Source organism: Artibeus jamaicensis, unplaced genomic scaffold (assembly GCF_021234435.1).
Source record: "Artibeus jamaicensis isolate MK-2021 breed Jamaican fruit bat unplaced genomic scaffold, CSHL_Jam_final scaffold_916, whole genome shotgun sequence".
Taxonomy (NCBI): Eukaryota; Metazoa; Chordata; class Mammalia; order Chiroptera; family Phyllostomidae; genus Artibeus; species Artibeus jamaicensis.
This window is the reverse complement of record NW_026522059.1, coordinates 22,305,341-22,319,971: the sequence shown is the minus strand read 5'-3', so window position 1 is coordinate 22,319,971 and position 14,631 is coordinate 22,305,341.

The following is a 14,631-nucleotide window of genomic DNA, read 5'->3' as shown; positions in this document are numbered from 1 at the left end:
ATGACTGGCCACAGAGTAAATCTCAACACATTTAAGATTGAAATCATACCAAGTATCTTTTCAAACTATGGTGTGAAACTAGAAATCAACATGAGAAAAGCTGTTTTATAAACATGAAAACTAATCAACACGCTCCTGAACAACTAATTACTCAAAGAAAAACTCAAAAGGAATTTTTTAAAAAAAACCCTCAAAACAAATGAGAACAAAAATGGAAACACAACACACCAAAAATCTAAAGTATATAGCAATAAACATATATATTAAGAAAAAAGAAAAAGTTCAAGTAAGATGACTTTGTACCTCAAGGAAGCAAAAAAAGAACAAACTAAACTTGATGTTAGCAAAAGGAAGAAGTAACAAAGATCGAGGTGGAAATAAATAAAAAAGAGACCAGAAAAATGTAAATTAAGTCAATGAAAGTAAGAGCTGTTTTTTGAAAAGACTATAAAAAATGACTAACCTTTAACTAGATTAAGAAAAAAGAGAGAAGACTCAAAATAAAAAAAATGGGGACTTCTGCCAAGATGGAGGCATAGGTGGACAGGCTGTGCTTCCTCACACAACCAAGTTTAGAGACAACTGAATATTAGCAACAGAAAACATAGCCAGAACACAGAAAATTGAACTCTTTGGAAGTCTGATAACAACAAATTCTTCAGCCTGACCAGTAAGAGGGGCGAAACCAGCAGCTGGCAGAGTGGGGTAGCACAGGAAAACTCGGTCACGGACTCAGGCGCGCGGAATCCAGGCGCAGGACCTGAGGCAGGGTTGGACCTGAGTGGGCAACTCAGCAAGCAATCGCGGGGAAACAGCGAGGGAGCAGGGCTGCGGGTTGACTGTGGTTGGGCATTCGTGTGTGGATAGACAAGCAGGGGAGTGGGCGATTGGATGAGAGCCAGCAGCCCCAGAGGCAAGTGGCTGCGGAGGGCGCAACCATTTCCCCGCTCTAACCCCGCCTTCACATAGAGCGTCATAATCCAGCGACCTAAGTGGCCCTGCCCCAGTGAACAACCTAAGGCTCTGCTCTTCACCCAGCTGCAAGAAACAGCAGAGGGCACCGCATTTCCCCGCTCTGACCACGCCTCCACATACAGCTTCACAGCCCAGTGACCTGGGAGTCCAAGGCTCCCCTCCTCATACTTAACGGGCGCAAACAGACCAAAAATGGCTCAAGAAGATCTCAAAGCCCCAGAGCCTATAAATCTAAGCAATGAAGAAATAGCAAAACTCTCAGATGCACAGTTGAAAACACTGGTGATCAGGATCCTCACAGAACTGGTTGATTATAGCCACAAATTAGACAAACATATGAAGGCGAAACTAATTGAAATGAATGGAATTGCACAGGAAACCAATAGCGATGAAAAGGAAACTGGGACTCAAATCAATGGAGTGGACCAGAAGAAAGCAAATAATGGCCAAACAAAAAAGAGTGAAGAAGCAAGAATTCAAAAAGAGGAGGAGAGTCTTAGGAACCTCCAAGACATCTTTAAATGCTCCAACATCCAAATTATAGGGGTACCAGAAGGGGGAAGGAAACAGCCACCAGTGGAAAACTTATTTGAACAAATAATAAAGGAGAATTTTCCCAATCTGGCAAAGGAAATAGACTTCCAGGAAATCTAGGAAGCTCAGAGAGTCCCAAAGAAGTTGGACCCAAGAAGAAACACACCAAGGCACATCATAATTACATTAGCCAAAATTAAAATGAAGGAGAGAATCCTAGAAGCAGCAAGAGATAAGGGGACAGTCACCTACAAAGGAGTTCCCATCAGACTGTCAGCTGATTTCTCAAAAGAGACCTTACAGGCAAGAAGGGGCTGGAAAGAGATATTCCAAGTCATGAAATCCAAAGACCTACAACCAAGATTGCTCTATCCAGCAAAACTTTCATTTAGAATGGAAGGACAGATAAAGTGCTTCTCAGATAAGATCAAATTCAAGGAGTTCATCATCACCAAGCCCTTATTATATGAAATGTTAAAGGGACTTATCTAAGAAAAAGAAGTTAAAAAAACATGAACAGTGAAAGGACAGCAAACTCACAGTTATTAACAACCACACCTAAAACAAAAGCAAACTAAAAGGACAGCTAGATCAGGAGTGGAAACATAGAAATGAAGATCTCAAGGAGGGTTAGCAACAGGGGAGTGGGAGGAGGAGAAGGGGGGAGAAGGTACAGAAAATAAGTAGCATAGACAGTAGATAAAAAATAGATGGGGGGGCAAGAATAGTATGGGAAATATAGAATCTAAAGAACGAGACACATGGTCATAAACTAAAGGGGGGGTAATGGTGGGGATGGGGGGTAGGGTGGAGGGGAATGAAGGGGGGGAATAGAACAACTGTAACAGCAAAATCAATAATAAATAAATAAATAAATAAATAAATGGAAGAGGAGACATTACAACTGATAAACAACTATAAAGGGTCATAAATGACTACTGTGAACAATTATATGCCAACAAATTGGATAACTGAGAAAAATGAAGTTAGAGGAACAGACAGCCATTCCACTCAGTTCTTATTCTAAGTTACTGCCTTATACTCCTTCCTTAGAAAGCTGGAGGCATCTTAAGATTTTTTGTCTATATTTATGGACAGAAGTGGACAAAGATAATTTAGAGTGCTTCTCAATAATTCCAGTTGAAAGCAAAGGACAAAATCTATTAGCAAACATAACAGCAAACCCAGTTATGTGGATTACTTGGGATATTCCGATAGAATTCAATTCTACTTCATGTAGATAAGTAGGCTGTGAATACCCTCTTCACATCTCTGTGATATCTAATGCCACTTTAGTAATTGAATCTATTTAGAGTTGAGAAATTGAAGCACAGTTTAAACTAACTTACTCAAACTATAAAAACAAGCCAGGCATCGTTACGTGACCAGCATGTTAAAGAATGTTTCTGACGAAAGACTTTGATTGAACCAATCACCTGCACTTGCTCTTTTGGGAGGATTATTTGCTATGATGGATACTTGGACCACACAACTGACATTGTTGGGTAAAGGACTGGGTTTCCTGTGGTTTTGGACCATAAATAGCTATCTTTTCTCCAGCCCTTAAAATACTGATTTCTGCCTTCCTCCAATATTAGCACATATTTACCTTGTGAAAGGACAATGTACCCACTAAGAAGTTTCAGATTCCTTCATTTTTTAAGCATGCATGCTTTTTGAGAAGATAAACAACTCTAAAGGAAGCAGATTTAGCTGTCTAAAAGCTTAACAAAACTTAACCTACTTATATTTCAGTTGAGCTGATGGTAAGGATTAACTCATGGGTCACAATTCCAAGTTGAGCCTGGTAGTCTACCAAGTCCTATAAAAGTTGATTGTGAATATGGGGTTTAGAACCAGACTTCTGGTTTCGAATCCTGATCCTATAGCTGGGTACCGGGGACAAGTTCATTAACCTCTTTGAAAGTCAATTCCTCATCTATAAATTGGGGATAATGGTAGAATCAATTTCATAGAGCTGTTTTGAAGATTGCATGGGTCAATATATGAAGTCTGTCTGGAAAATGCCTGGCCATTGCTTTTTTAAAAGATTTTATTTATTTATCTCTAGAGGGGAAGGAGAGAGGGAGAGAAATATCAATGTATATTGATACATTGGGGTTGCCTCTCATGCACCCCCCAATGGGAGCTGGCCTGCAACCCAGGCATGTGCCCTGACTGGGAATCAAATTGCAATCTTTTGGTTCACAAGCCCGCACTCAATCCACTGAGCTACACCAGCCAGGGCTCCAGCCATTGTTAATATAACAAAAATGGTGTGTGTGGCATCAATGTAACCTGACAGCCAAAGAGAGTGGACTGCAATGCACATATGTGAACAATGACAACTTCACTCTACTAGTCAGTGAGTGAGCATGTGTACTGTGTGGCCATCACATTTAAAATGAGCAAGTAGAGCAATGAATCTGCATCAAATTTTACATTAAGCTTGAACATTCCTCCACATAAAATATTGGGATGATTTAGAAGGCTGTAGCTATTTATAGGGAACTGGTGATTGATTGGTAGCTTCATCATGACAATGCACCTGCTCATGCATTATGTCTCTTGCAGTTTTTTTGCAAAATAATCAAATCACCCAGGTGACTCAGATCCACTACAGCCCAGATTTGGTGCCCTGAAACTTCTGGCTTTTCCCCAAACTAAAATCACCTTTGAAAGGGAAGAGATTTCAGATTTCAGATTGTCAGTAAGATTCAGGAAAATACGACGGGGCAGCTGACGGTGGTTGGGAGAACTGTATGAGGTCCCAAGGTGCCTCCTTTAAAGGGGACTGCAGCATCACTGTCCTATGTACAATGTTTCTTTTTTTTAACATTTTTTAAAAGATTTTATTTATTTATTTTTAGAGGGGAAGGGAAGGAGATAGGGAGAGAAATATCAGTGTATGGTTGTCTTCTGTGTGTCCCTTGCTGGGCACTCGCCTGCAACCCAGGCATGTGCCCTGACTGGGAATTGAACCACAATACTCTGGTTTGCAGGCCCTCAGGCAATCCACTGGGCTACACCAGCCAGGTGTTTCTTGTATCTTGTTCCAATAAATGTCTTTATTTTCCATATTACATGGCTAGATACTTTCTGGACAGACCTTGTATGTAAAGAAGCCGATATATAAAACTGCCCAGTATATTATAAACAATTAAAATATTATCTCCTTGGACATGTCAATGCAGAGATTCATGATCAATGCCACTTACACTATAAATCCTCAGGCAGTAAGCAAATACTCAAACTAGAGCAAGCTGTTCTGAATGTGCAATTCTGATTGAGACAACAAGAGCATTCATATATTCCTGCATAAATGAATGGAACCTGAGCCACCTCCAGTGAGGACAGGGTACAGCCACTGATAGAGTAAAGCTCGGAGCCATAACTGCGACCTGAGTTACTCTATGAAAAAGTTGAAACAGAGACATGGATGCATAAACCCTGAGCTAATTTCTGGTGAACAAGGGATGAGTAAGCTGTCACTGAAGGCAGCTGGCTGGCCAGGCAGTGCCTTCCTTCAGTCTAGGCATCTTGTTTTGTGGGACTGACTTACATCTTTCACTTGCTAGACTGAGATCCTCCAAGGCAACAGTTATTATTTTACTTTAAAAATATCCTTAAGCTTGGCCTGTGAACAGATGCTTGATAATTAAAGTGAGCACATGACTAAGTTTGCATGGGAAAAGTTTAATTTGTACCTATTATTTTAATATAACAGCATTTCAAAAGTAGTTCAGCTTGGATAATCAATTACACATTTTTTCTATTAATAATGGTAGTTGAATAAATAAATTCTATCCATACATCTATCTTCTGCATCTAGTTTTTGCTTCCACAACTTTCTAGCATTTTCCCTTACAAATAAATAATTTTAAAAGTATGATATTCAAGCAGAAATAAGCCTTTAATGTATTTTTTTCTTTATTTTTCTTTTTACAGAATTGAGATAGAATAGTGGAAAGTTGTACAATGCATTATTTAATATAAAATAGAATATCTTTAAATTTAGTTAATCTTCATGAAAATTGTGACATATAAAAAGAAAAAGCTATTTCAGAAAAATTATACGGAGAGGCAATTTTGCAATCTTAACAAAGAAAGTCATATAATTATCAAAATGGAACAAAAAAATCTTTGTTTTCTTGATCACATCTCCACAAACTTGAACTACCTGCGGACAGCTATTGTTTCAAATGATTTTTAAAAATCCCAACCCAAGGATAGGCTTATAAATTTTTTAGAGAAAAGAAGGGGGAGGGGATGAAGAGATGAAAACATTGAAGTGAGAGATATATTGATTGGTTTCTTTTCCAAACAGATCCCAACCAGAGATTGAACTGGCAACCTGCATATGTGCCCTGATAGGGAACTGAACCTTCAAACTTCTGGTGGACAGGACAACGTTCCATCCAACTCAGCCACCTGGCCAGGGTGTCAAATGATTTTGTTAATACAATATCATTTTGAAGAATGTGCAAGTACCAAATTGATTTCAATATAATAGGAGTTTTCTAAAATTTTTGCCTTTGAAAGAAATGCAATAATTTGCTCCAAATTGGAAACTCCATAATTGCATGAAATTATGCACCAGGGTCCCTGGTGCTGGGACCCTGGGGGTAGGGTGGAGGGGAATGAAGGGGGGGGAATAGAACAACTGTAACAGCATAATCAATAAAAAAATAAATTAAAAAAAATATCACCTATAAAGATGATTTGACTCCCGGCCAAAATGGAGATATAGGCAGACACACTTTGCCTCCTTGCACAACTAAAATAAGGTCAACAAAAATTTGGAAACAAAAAAACAACCAGTACTTACAGAAAATTGAACTGCATGGAAGTCTGACAACCAAGGAGTTCAAGTAGACACATTCATCCAGACCGGTAGGCGGGGCGCAGTCGGGCAGCCAGGAGGAGAGGGGTCATGGCAAAAAAAGTGGTGGCTGGTGGGCCCAGCGAGTGGGTGGATCATGGAGGGGTGCAGGGTGCAGGGTGGCTGGCTGAACCGGGCGGTCTCACATTCACATGCAGATAAACCAGGAGAAACTGGGGAGCAAGACAGACCACAACCCAGGGTCCCAGCACCAGGAAATAAAGCCTCAAAATACAATTGAAAACACCTGTGGGGGGTGAGGTGCTGGGAGAGACTCCCAGCCTCACAGGAGAGTTCATTAGAGAGACCTACTGAGTTCTGGAATGTACATAAGCCCACCCACCGGGGATCAGCACCAGAAGGGCCCAGTTTGCTTGGGGGAAGTGGCAGAAGGGACTGAGATCTGACAGAGAGCAGAGTAAGCCCCATTGTTTCCCCTTGAGCCCCTCCCCCACATACAGTGTCACAACCCATCAAGGTGGGTTGCCTGCACTGGTGAACACCTAAGGCTATGCCCCTTATATGTAGCAGGTTTGCCAAGACAAAAAAAAATTGGCCCAAATGAAAGAAGAGATCAAAGCTCCAGAAAAAATACAACTAAGTGACAAAGAGATAGCCAACCTCCCAGGTGCACAGTTCAAAGCACTGGTAATCAGGGTGCTCACAGGATTGCTTGAATTTTGTTGCAAATTAGATTAAAAAATGAAGTATACTAAGTGAAGTATACTAAGTATACTAATGAAGTTTACTAAAGCAAAATGTACAGGGAACCAATAGGGATGGGAAGAAAACTGGGACTCAAATCAATGGTGTGGACCACAAGAAAGAAAGAAATATTCAACCAGAAAAGAATAAAGAAACAAGAATTCACAAAAACGAGGAGAGGCTTAGGAACCTCCAGGACATTTTTAAATGTTCCAACATCCAAATTATAGGGGTACCAAAAGGAGAAGAGGAAGAGCAACAAACTGAAAACTTAGTTGAACAAATAATGAAGGAGAACTTCCCCAATTTGGCAAAGAAAATAGATTTCCAGGAAGTCCAGGAAGCTCAGAGAGTCCCAAAGAAGTTGGACCCAAAAAGGAACACACCAAGGCACATTATAATTATATTACCCAAGATTAAAATGAAGGAGAGAATCCTAGAAGGAGCAAGAAATAAGGAGAGAGTTACCTACAAAAGAGTTCCCTTCAGACTGTCAGCTGATTTTGATACAGGGTGCAGCCAGGGGGGGCCCAAAAAAAGATTTGGAATGGTGTCCAGAATTCAAAGTGTGTAGGAATATTGGAGAGACATATAAGATGCCCTCACCGCCCCCCCCAAGAGATGAATGGAGCAGGGCCATTGAGAGCTATTTTGCACAGCAACAGTTTTGCAGCTAACCTCTGGAGTAATGGTTATTTAACATATCTATAACCTTTAACTGGTTTCATAGATATGTTAAATAGCTGTGGCCAAGTTTTTGAGCAAGAGAGAAGGGAGTGGCGGGGACTCAGGATGTAACGAGGGACTGCGCCCCTGAGTGAGAGCGCCTGTGTGGGAGCTTGGAAAAGACTGGCTCCAGGGCATGAAGGGTCCCCGCTTGGCCAGATGAAGAGAGAGCCACGCGGTTTGGGGCAGAGTGAGGACCCTGCAGTCATGTAGGAGAGAGCCACATGGTTTCAGCAGAGTGAGGACCCCCTCTTGGTGAGGTGAAAGAGGGAGCCATGTGATTTTGGCAGAGTGTGGACCCCCTCTTTCCCAGGTAAAAGGGAAAACCACGCAGCTTCGCCAGAATGGAGATCCCTGCAGCCAGGTGAAGAAGAAAGCCACATGCTTTTGGTGGAGTGCGGACCCCTGCAGCTTTGGTAGAAGAGGCCCACGTGGCTTTGGGGTGCCCCCTTTGGCCACGGGGCCTGAAAAGCAGGAGAGACTTTGACTAGAACTTGGTAGAAAGAACTCTTGTCAGTGGACCGTGAGAAGGTGCCACATGACTGGATTAACTTGAGAGAGATCCTGTCTACATGGTAATACAGCTGATGGCGCCAGCGGCCTGAAACACAGACGTGTGTTCTTTTCCTGATTTATGGTACCTGGAGTTGGGACAGTGGGAGAAGGGAGCTGTGTGGGTGTAGGTGTATACCCTAAAGGACTTTGATATTTTAGTGGTGGCATTAAGCCTAAATAGCATTAAATAAACATTTTGTTTCCTTTTCACAAATCTCTGGCATTGAGAGATGTCTTTCCAATTGGTGTCGGACAGAAGAGCCCAGTAGATATTAGTATTTTGTCCTTGGGAGGGGCCCCTGTTGTATAGCAGTTTTTGGCATCCCTAGGTGGGCCAAATATTATATTGCACCCCCCCCTTGGACCTCTTGTTCGGTAACAGTTTCTCAAAAGAGACCTTACAGGCAAGAAGGGGCTGGAAAGAAGTATTCCAAGTCATGGAAGGCAAGGACCTACATCCAAGATTGCTATATCCAGCAAAGCTTTCATTTAGAATGGAAGGGCAGATAAAGCGTTTCTCAGATAAAGTCAAGTTAAAGGGGTTCATCATCACCAAGCCCTTATTATATGAAATGTTAGAGACTTATCTAAGAAAAAGAAGATAGAAAACATGTACATTAAAATGACAGCAAACTCACAATTATTAACAACCATACCTAAAACAAAAACAAACTGAGCAAACAAGTAGAACGGAAACAGAACCACAGAAAAGGAAATCACATGGAGGGTCAGCAACAGGGGAGTGGGAGGAGGAGGGAGGGGGAAAGGTACAGAGAATAAGTAGCATAGATGGTAGGTAGAAAATAGGGGAAGGGTAAGAATACTATAGGAAATGTAGAAGCCAGAGAATTTAAAACTATGACACATGGACATGAACTAAAGGGGGGAATGTGGGTGGGAGGGGTGTGCAGGGTGAAGGGCAGTGAAGGGGGAAATGGGACAACTGTAATAGCATAGTCAATAAAGTATTTAAAATGATTTTTGCTAGTACAGTTAAACATTGTACGATCATGTTCATTTCCCCACCCATTAGTTTTTACCAGTCATAATTTAATCCAGGTATTTTATCCTCTTTTACATAATTAATCTCAGTTGAAATCCGACCAACCAGAGTATTGCAATGACACACACAGTTACTAGCGATTAAAAACATTGTTGAGACTAATTGCGCCAATGGAAAGAACGTTAGAATCCATCCTAGAGCTTATTTTCTCTTTAAATATATACTAACAAAAACATCGTCAACACGACAGTGTTGGTGGAGGTAAAGTCTGGCCTCTCCTTCTGCACCAAATTCTCCAGCTTAGTTTATTCTGTCAAGAACTTCTTAGAACATTGTGTTATTTAATTTCCAAACAAATTACATTGATTTGAGTGAGATTAGGACCACAAATATTAGTCCAAATATGTTCCTTTGCTTTCTTTTTCTTTATTCTTTTCTCCAAAAAACATAAACTGTGGCTTCACTGTTTACGTAATTTATAGGTTAAGTTAAGGAGGTGAGTGGCAGAGGACCTTAACTGCACATTATTAGTGTTAAAATACCCATATATTTTAGCTATTAAATACTCTCCAATAACAAGAATGTTTTTACACAGTAAGTCTAATTTATATCTTTAAAAATCACTAAGAAAACTCAGGAAAAAATTTAAATTAACATTCAATCGTACATTTGCTCCATCTAAAACAGGGTCATTCTCTGTTTTAAAAAAAAAAAGGAGCAATAGGCCCAATGTGGAGTCACTTGCACCCAGGACACAAGACTTAATTGCAGTTTCAGCCCCTCCCTGACTGTGACCTTGAGCCAATGGTTCTGGAATTTCCTGATCAGCACTAGTGAGGTGACTTGCCTGGTAAGACCCCTGTTGTCCTTCCCCCAAAGAAAGGTGACCATGACTGAAACAGTCCTTTTATTCTTTTGTTAATAACATTCTTGTACCTCCAGTTTCTGCCTATCAAAACCTTCCACTTTGCATATCTAGCTGCTGGATGGGATGGTGCCCAGCTGATGAATTTGTTAAGTAAGCAAATTAAATCTTCAAATCTCTCAGGTGAATTTCGTTTAACAGCTCTTCTGTTTTAAATACCTATTTTAAAATTCTTTGTATCATGGATATCTAAAAAGTTTATACATTTAAACACTATATTTTCCCACCTTTTAATTTCACAGTTTAAAGTATAGTATGTCACACCCTTGGCTTTTTAAATCACTCTAGACAACATATTTAAGATGCACTCTTAAATTGGTGATCGATTTTGATTAACTTATAGAGTAATGTGATATATACAAACTGAATTTTTAGTGGCTAATTTCCTCCATGTTAGAATGCCTTACTTCTCTAAATTTAAATTTCCTGAAGACAAAGAAACAGGCCACCACTGCCTTAAAGGCCTGATCACTGATACAAAAAAGGAATAATTTCTCTACTATATTTAGTTACATCATGCAAATCAGGTTGGAACAAGTAGGTTTCTTTGGCCCCAGGGATGTTTTAATGCTATAATACTACAGTAATCATCTGATTACTCACCCCTTTGGTGTTGTCAACATGATACTGCTTTGCCAGATTCCAAGTTATTTTCTAGCCAAATAGTAGATTCTGCAAACAGATGGCTGATCTGCTTGCTGCTCACATAGGCATAACCTATGATCAGCTAAGCTTTATTGAAAGTAAATCATAAGCCACGGCAGAAGTTATTATGTGAGACCTGGTTTCTTGATTAACATTGTAAGGAATTCTATGTAGCTATGCATGGAAACATCTTTGTGGGGAGTGTGATCTGAGATCTTATACAACCCTCAAAGGAACTTGAGACCCCAACGTGCATGAGAACCAATGCACTATCAGTTTACCCACAAAGCACTCTCCAGTTTATTGCCTGTGTTATGTCCACTGACTGCCCAAAGGTTATTTGATTGATTTAGTCACCATGTGTTTATTGAGTTTCTATAATGTGCCAGACCACAGGCAACCAACAATAATAATTAAGTGTGATGGACTCTACTTTAGCAGCTCATAGTCTTTTAAGGGAGACAGTAGTCTATTTGATAAAATGAGGGTAATTATAGGAAGAAAATTTGTGTTTCAATGGAAATCACAATGTCCAATTGTCACATATAAACTGAACTAAATCTTAATTTTTTAGTTTTTTTTTCAAGCTAATGTTTCATCTTTTTCTTTCATCTCTTGACTTGGAATTATTGAGGGCTATGATGTAGTGTCAACCATACAGAATTAACCTGCTATTCCACCTTGTCCTCTCTGGGATTTTAAGGCCAATATCTAGTCCTGGTTTTCTTGACTGATTCCTTTCCTAGGTCCTATGACCACTGGTCTCTTTATTGTCACTTTTGGGCCAGGTCTCCTAAGATACCTTATATCTTTCATCCAAGAAGCTGTCCAAGCTCTGGGAAACCCCTTTCACAAATGACACCCAGCTACAGCTCTTGCCTTTCAGGCCATCCAGTTCAACCCACTCCCTCTTAAAGACCCACACCCAGATCCACAGGCACGGACAACCAGAATATGACCAGAATCTGCAGGAAGTAGTTCCAGAAGTAGAGACCTCGTCCCTACTCCCCAGAACCAGAACCGGTTTAGGTCATTAAGAATAAATCCATCTCAAAAACCCGAGGGGAGGATAATGGGACAAAAGCCACTTTCTCAGGCCCTCATTTCCAGAGCTTCCTAAACCCCACAAAGCATGACCGACCCTGATCCTAATTGTTTTATGAGCCTTTATCCTCAGGACTGGAAAATTATTGGAAGTTCCCTAAAGGTACAGAGGCTCTGGGAACTCACAAAACAGGACATACCAGACCACAATGACTGGACCAGACCCTGTGCCCAAAGGCATTGAGACACATCGGCAGCCCATCTGAAACCTCCTGCCACCCCAACTACCTGATAACAACTCCCAGCCCCTACCCCTCAGGGCTTGTGCTGGTGCATTTCTCCACACCTAGCCCTTTCCCTTCCTTGGGAAAGTAAAATAAAACCTTTACTCTCTGCACTTTCTTCTCTTTGTGAATTCTTTCACAGTCTGCATCGCCAACCACTCTAACACAGAAGAGTAATCACAATAGAATGTGATAAAAACCTACAATAGTGATATTTTGAAAGTACTGAGAAACCCTTCAGATAAGGCTAGGCAGATGGCATGGAGTGAAAGCCTCATACAGCAAAGGCCATTGTATCTTGATAGGTGAGAATGGACACAAAGGGATTCCAAACTTTGGGAACAGAATAGGAAAAGAGTACAAGTGTGAAAAAAATGAGGAACAGCAAAAGAGACTGGGGTATAGTGGTGTGTATGTGGGAGTGGGTGGGTGGATAATTAGGCCAGAGGCAGAAAGGGACACAGTGTGATGGGTTTACATGGCAGGTTAAGTATCTGCACCTTTATTTAGTAAGATAGTAGTTCTTAATTTGGGGGCTCATAAATCATTTCTAATGGAAGGAGTCTAAACACTATTGTCAGTATTTCAAAAGCTCAAAAAGGTAAATATTTGCCCAAAGTAAAAACTGTAGCCTTGTGGTAAAATTTTATTTAAAAGGCACTGATTATTATTTAATGCATTTTTAGGAAGCAGAATGTTTCAAAATATGGGGTTCGTGAAGGAAAAAATGTAAAAAAAATCTTTTTCAAAAATTTTTATTAAAGTGTATGAATTCTACATTTAAGAATTTGTGTCTACTTAGATGTGGAGCTCAAGGGAGAGGAGGGCTAAGTAATATTAATCTTCACCTTTCTAACCTATGCACAGATGATAGATAACACACTAAGAATAAAAGAGACTTTCAGTGTCTACTGTTGGAGAGGAGGGCTGGGTAGGTCATTTTAGTGAGTTATTGGGAGAATATAAAATAAAGAGAAAATCCTTGGTGAATGCTAACATTTTAAAGATAAATAGACATGAGAGCTAAATGCAATGTGTGATCCTTAATAGATCCTAGATTGGAGGGGGTGGAGGAAACAAAGGTCATTGCTGGGCAGCTGGGAAAACTTAAAGATGGATTATGGTTAATAGAATTACACAAAGTTAAATGTCCCAGGGGTCATAAATGTTCTCAGGACATACATGCTGAAGAATTTAGGGGGGAATGTCAAGGCATTTGCATTGATCTCTCAAATGATGTTTTAAAAGCCCACTATAGATATGCATGATATGTGTATGTGTCGGGGGAAAGTGGAATTAGACAAATGTGGAAAATATTAACAATTAATGGTTCTAAATGGAAGGTATTTGAATATCCATTATAAATTCCTGCAACTGCCCTGGTTAGCTCAGTGGATTGAGTGCTGGCCCCTGAACTGAAAGGTCACTAGTTAGATTCCCAATCAGGGCACATGCCCAGCTGTGGGTTAGGTCCCCAACTGGGGGTGTGTGAGAGGCAATGGGCTTACGTATCTTGAAAAAAGACACACACTGTATTCAAGTGTTGGTGATGGAGACGGTTGCCATTGATGCTCTTGGAAGGAAATTGGTCTCTGACAGGAAGGTTAGAAATGGTACAGAGGGAAGGGACCATTTGCAGGAAACTGGTCAAAGACTGATATAATATGTCAAGAAAAGGGTGAACTAGAAGGAAAGAGACTAGCTATAAAATTCAGCTACAATGCTCAGGGGAAATTCAACCAATGTGTTACAAGCAGGCGAATATTTTGAAGGAAAACTACAAAAACTGGCTCTGAAAACTGTGTTGGTTTTGATGGGTTTGCTGAAGGCAAAAGTCCTTTGATATTTTCCCTTGAATTCTTTTTTATTTCAATGATTTGAAACTGTTCCAGAGTTCATTAGTTAACGCTTGATACAACTCTTTCAGGAAAAGCCATGTGTTTCAGAGAAGAGTATTTCCACATTTTAGTGGTAATAATAATAATATAACAAATAATAATTAGCACCCTTTGAGTACTATCTTGTGGGCATTTGGGCAAAGAGTTTTTGCTATATAATCAGATTTAGTTCTTGCAAAAACTCTATTTGCAGATATTAATCTTATTGATATTCCAATTTTACAAGGGAACAGATAAGGAGATTTAGTTATGTATCTAAGGTCACTCAGCTTGTAGGCAGCAGAGCCAGGACTCAAAACAAAGTTATCCAACTCTAGTGCCTATGTGTTCTGAAACACAGAACATTTATTTTTTCAGGACTATTAAAATAGCCCTGATTAGATATCAAAGTTTCAACAGCTTATTTTAGAATGACAATACTTTTAAATCTCATGCAATAGGTTTACAAACTGTCC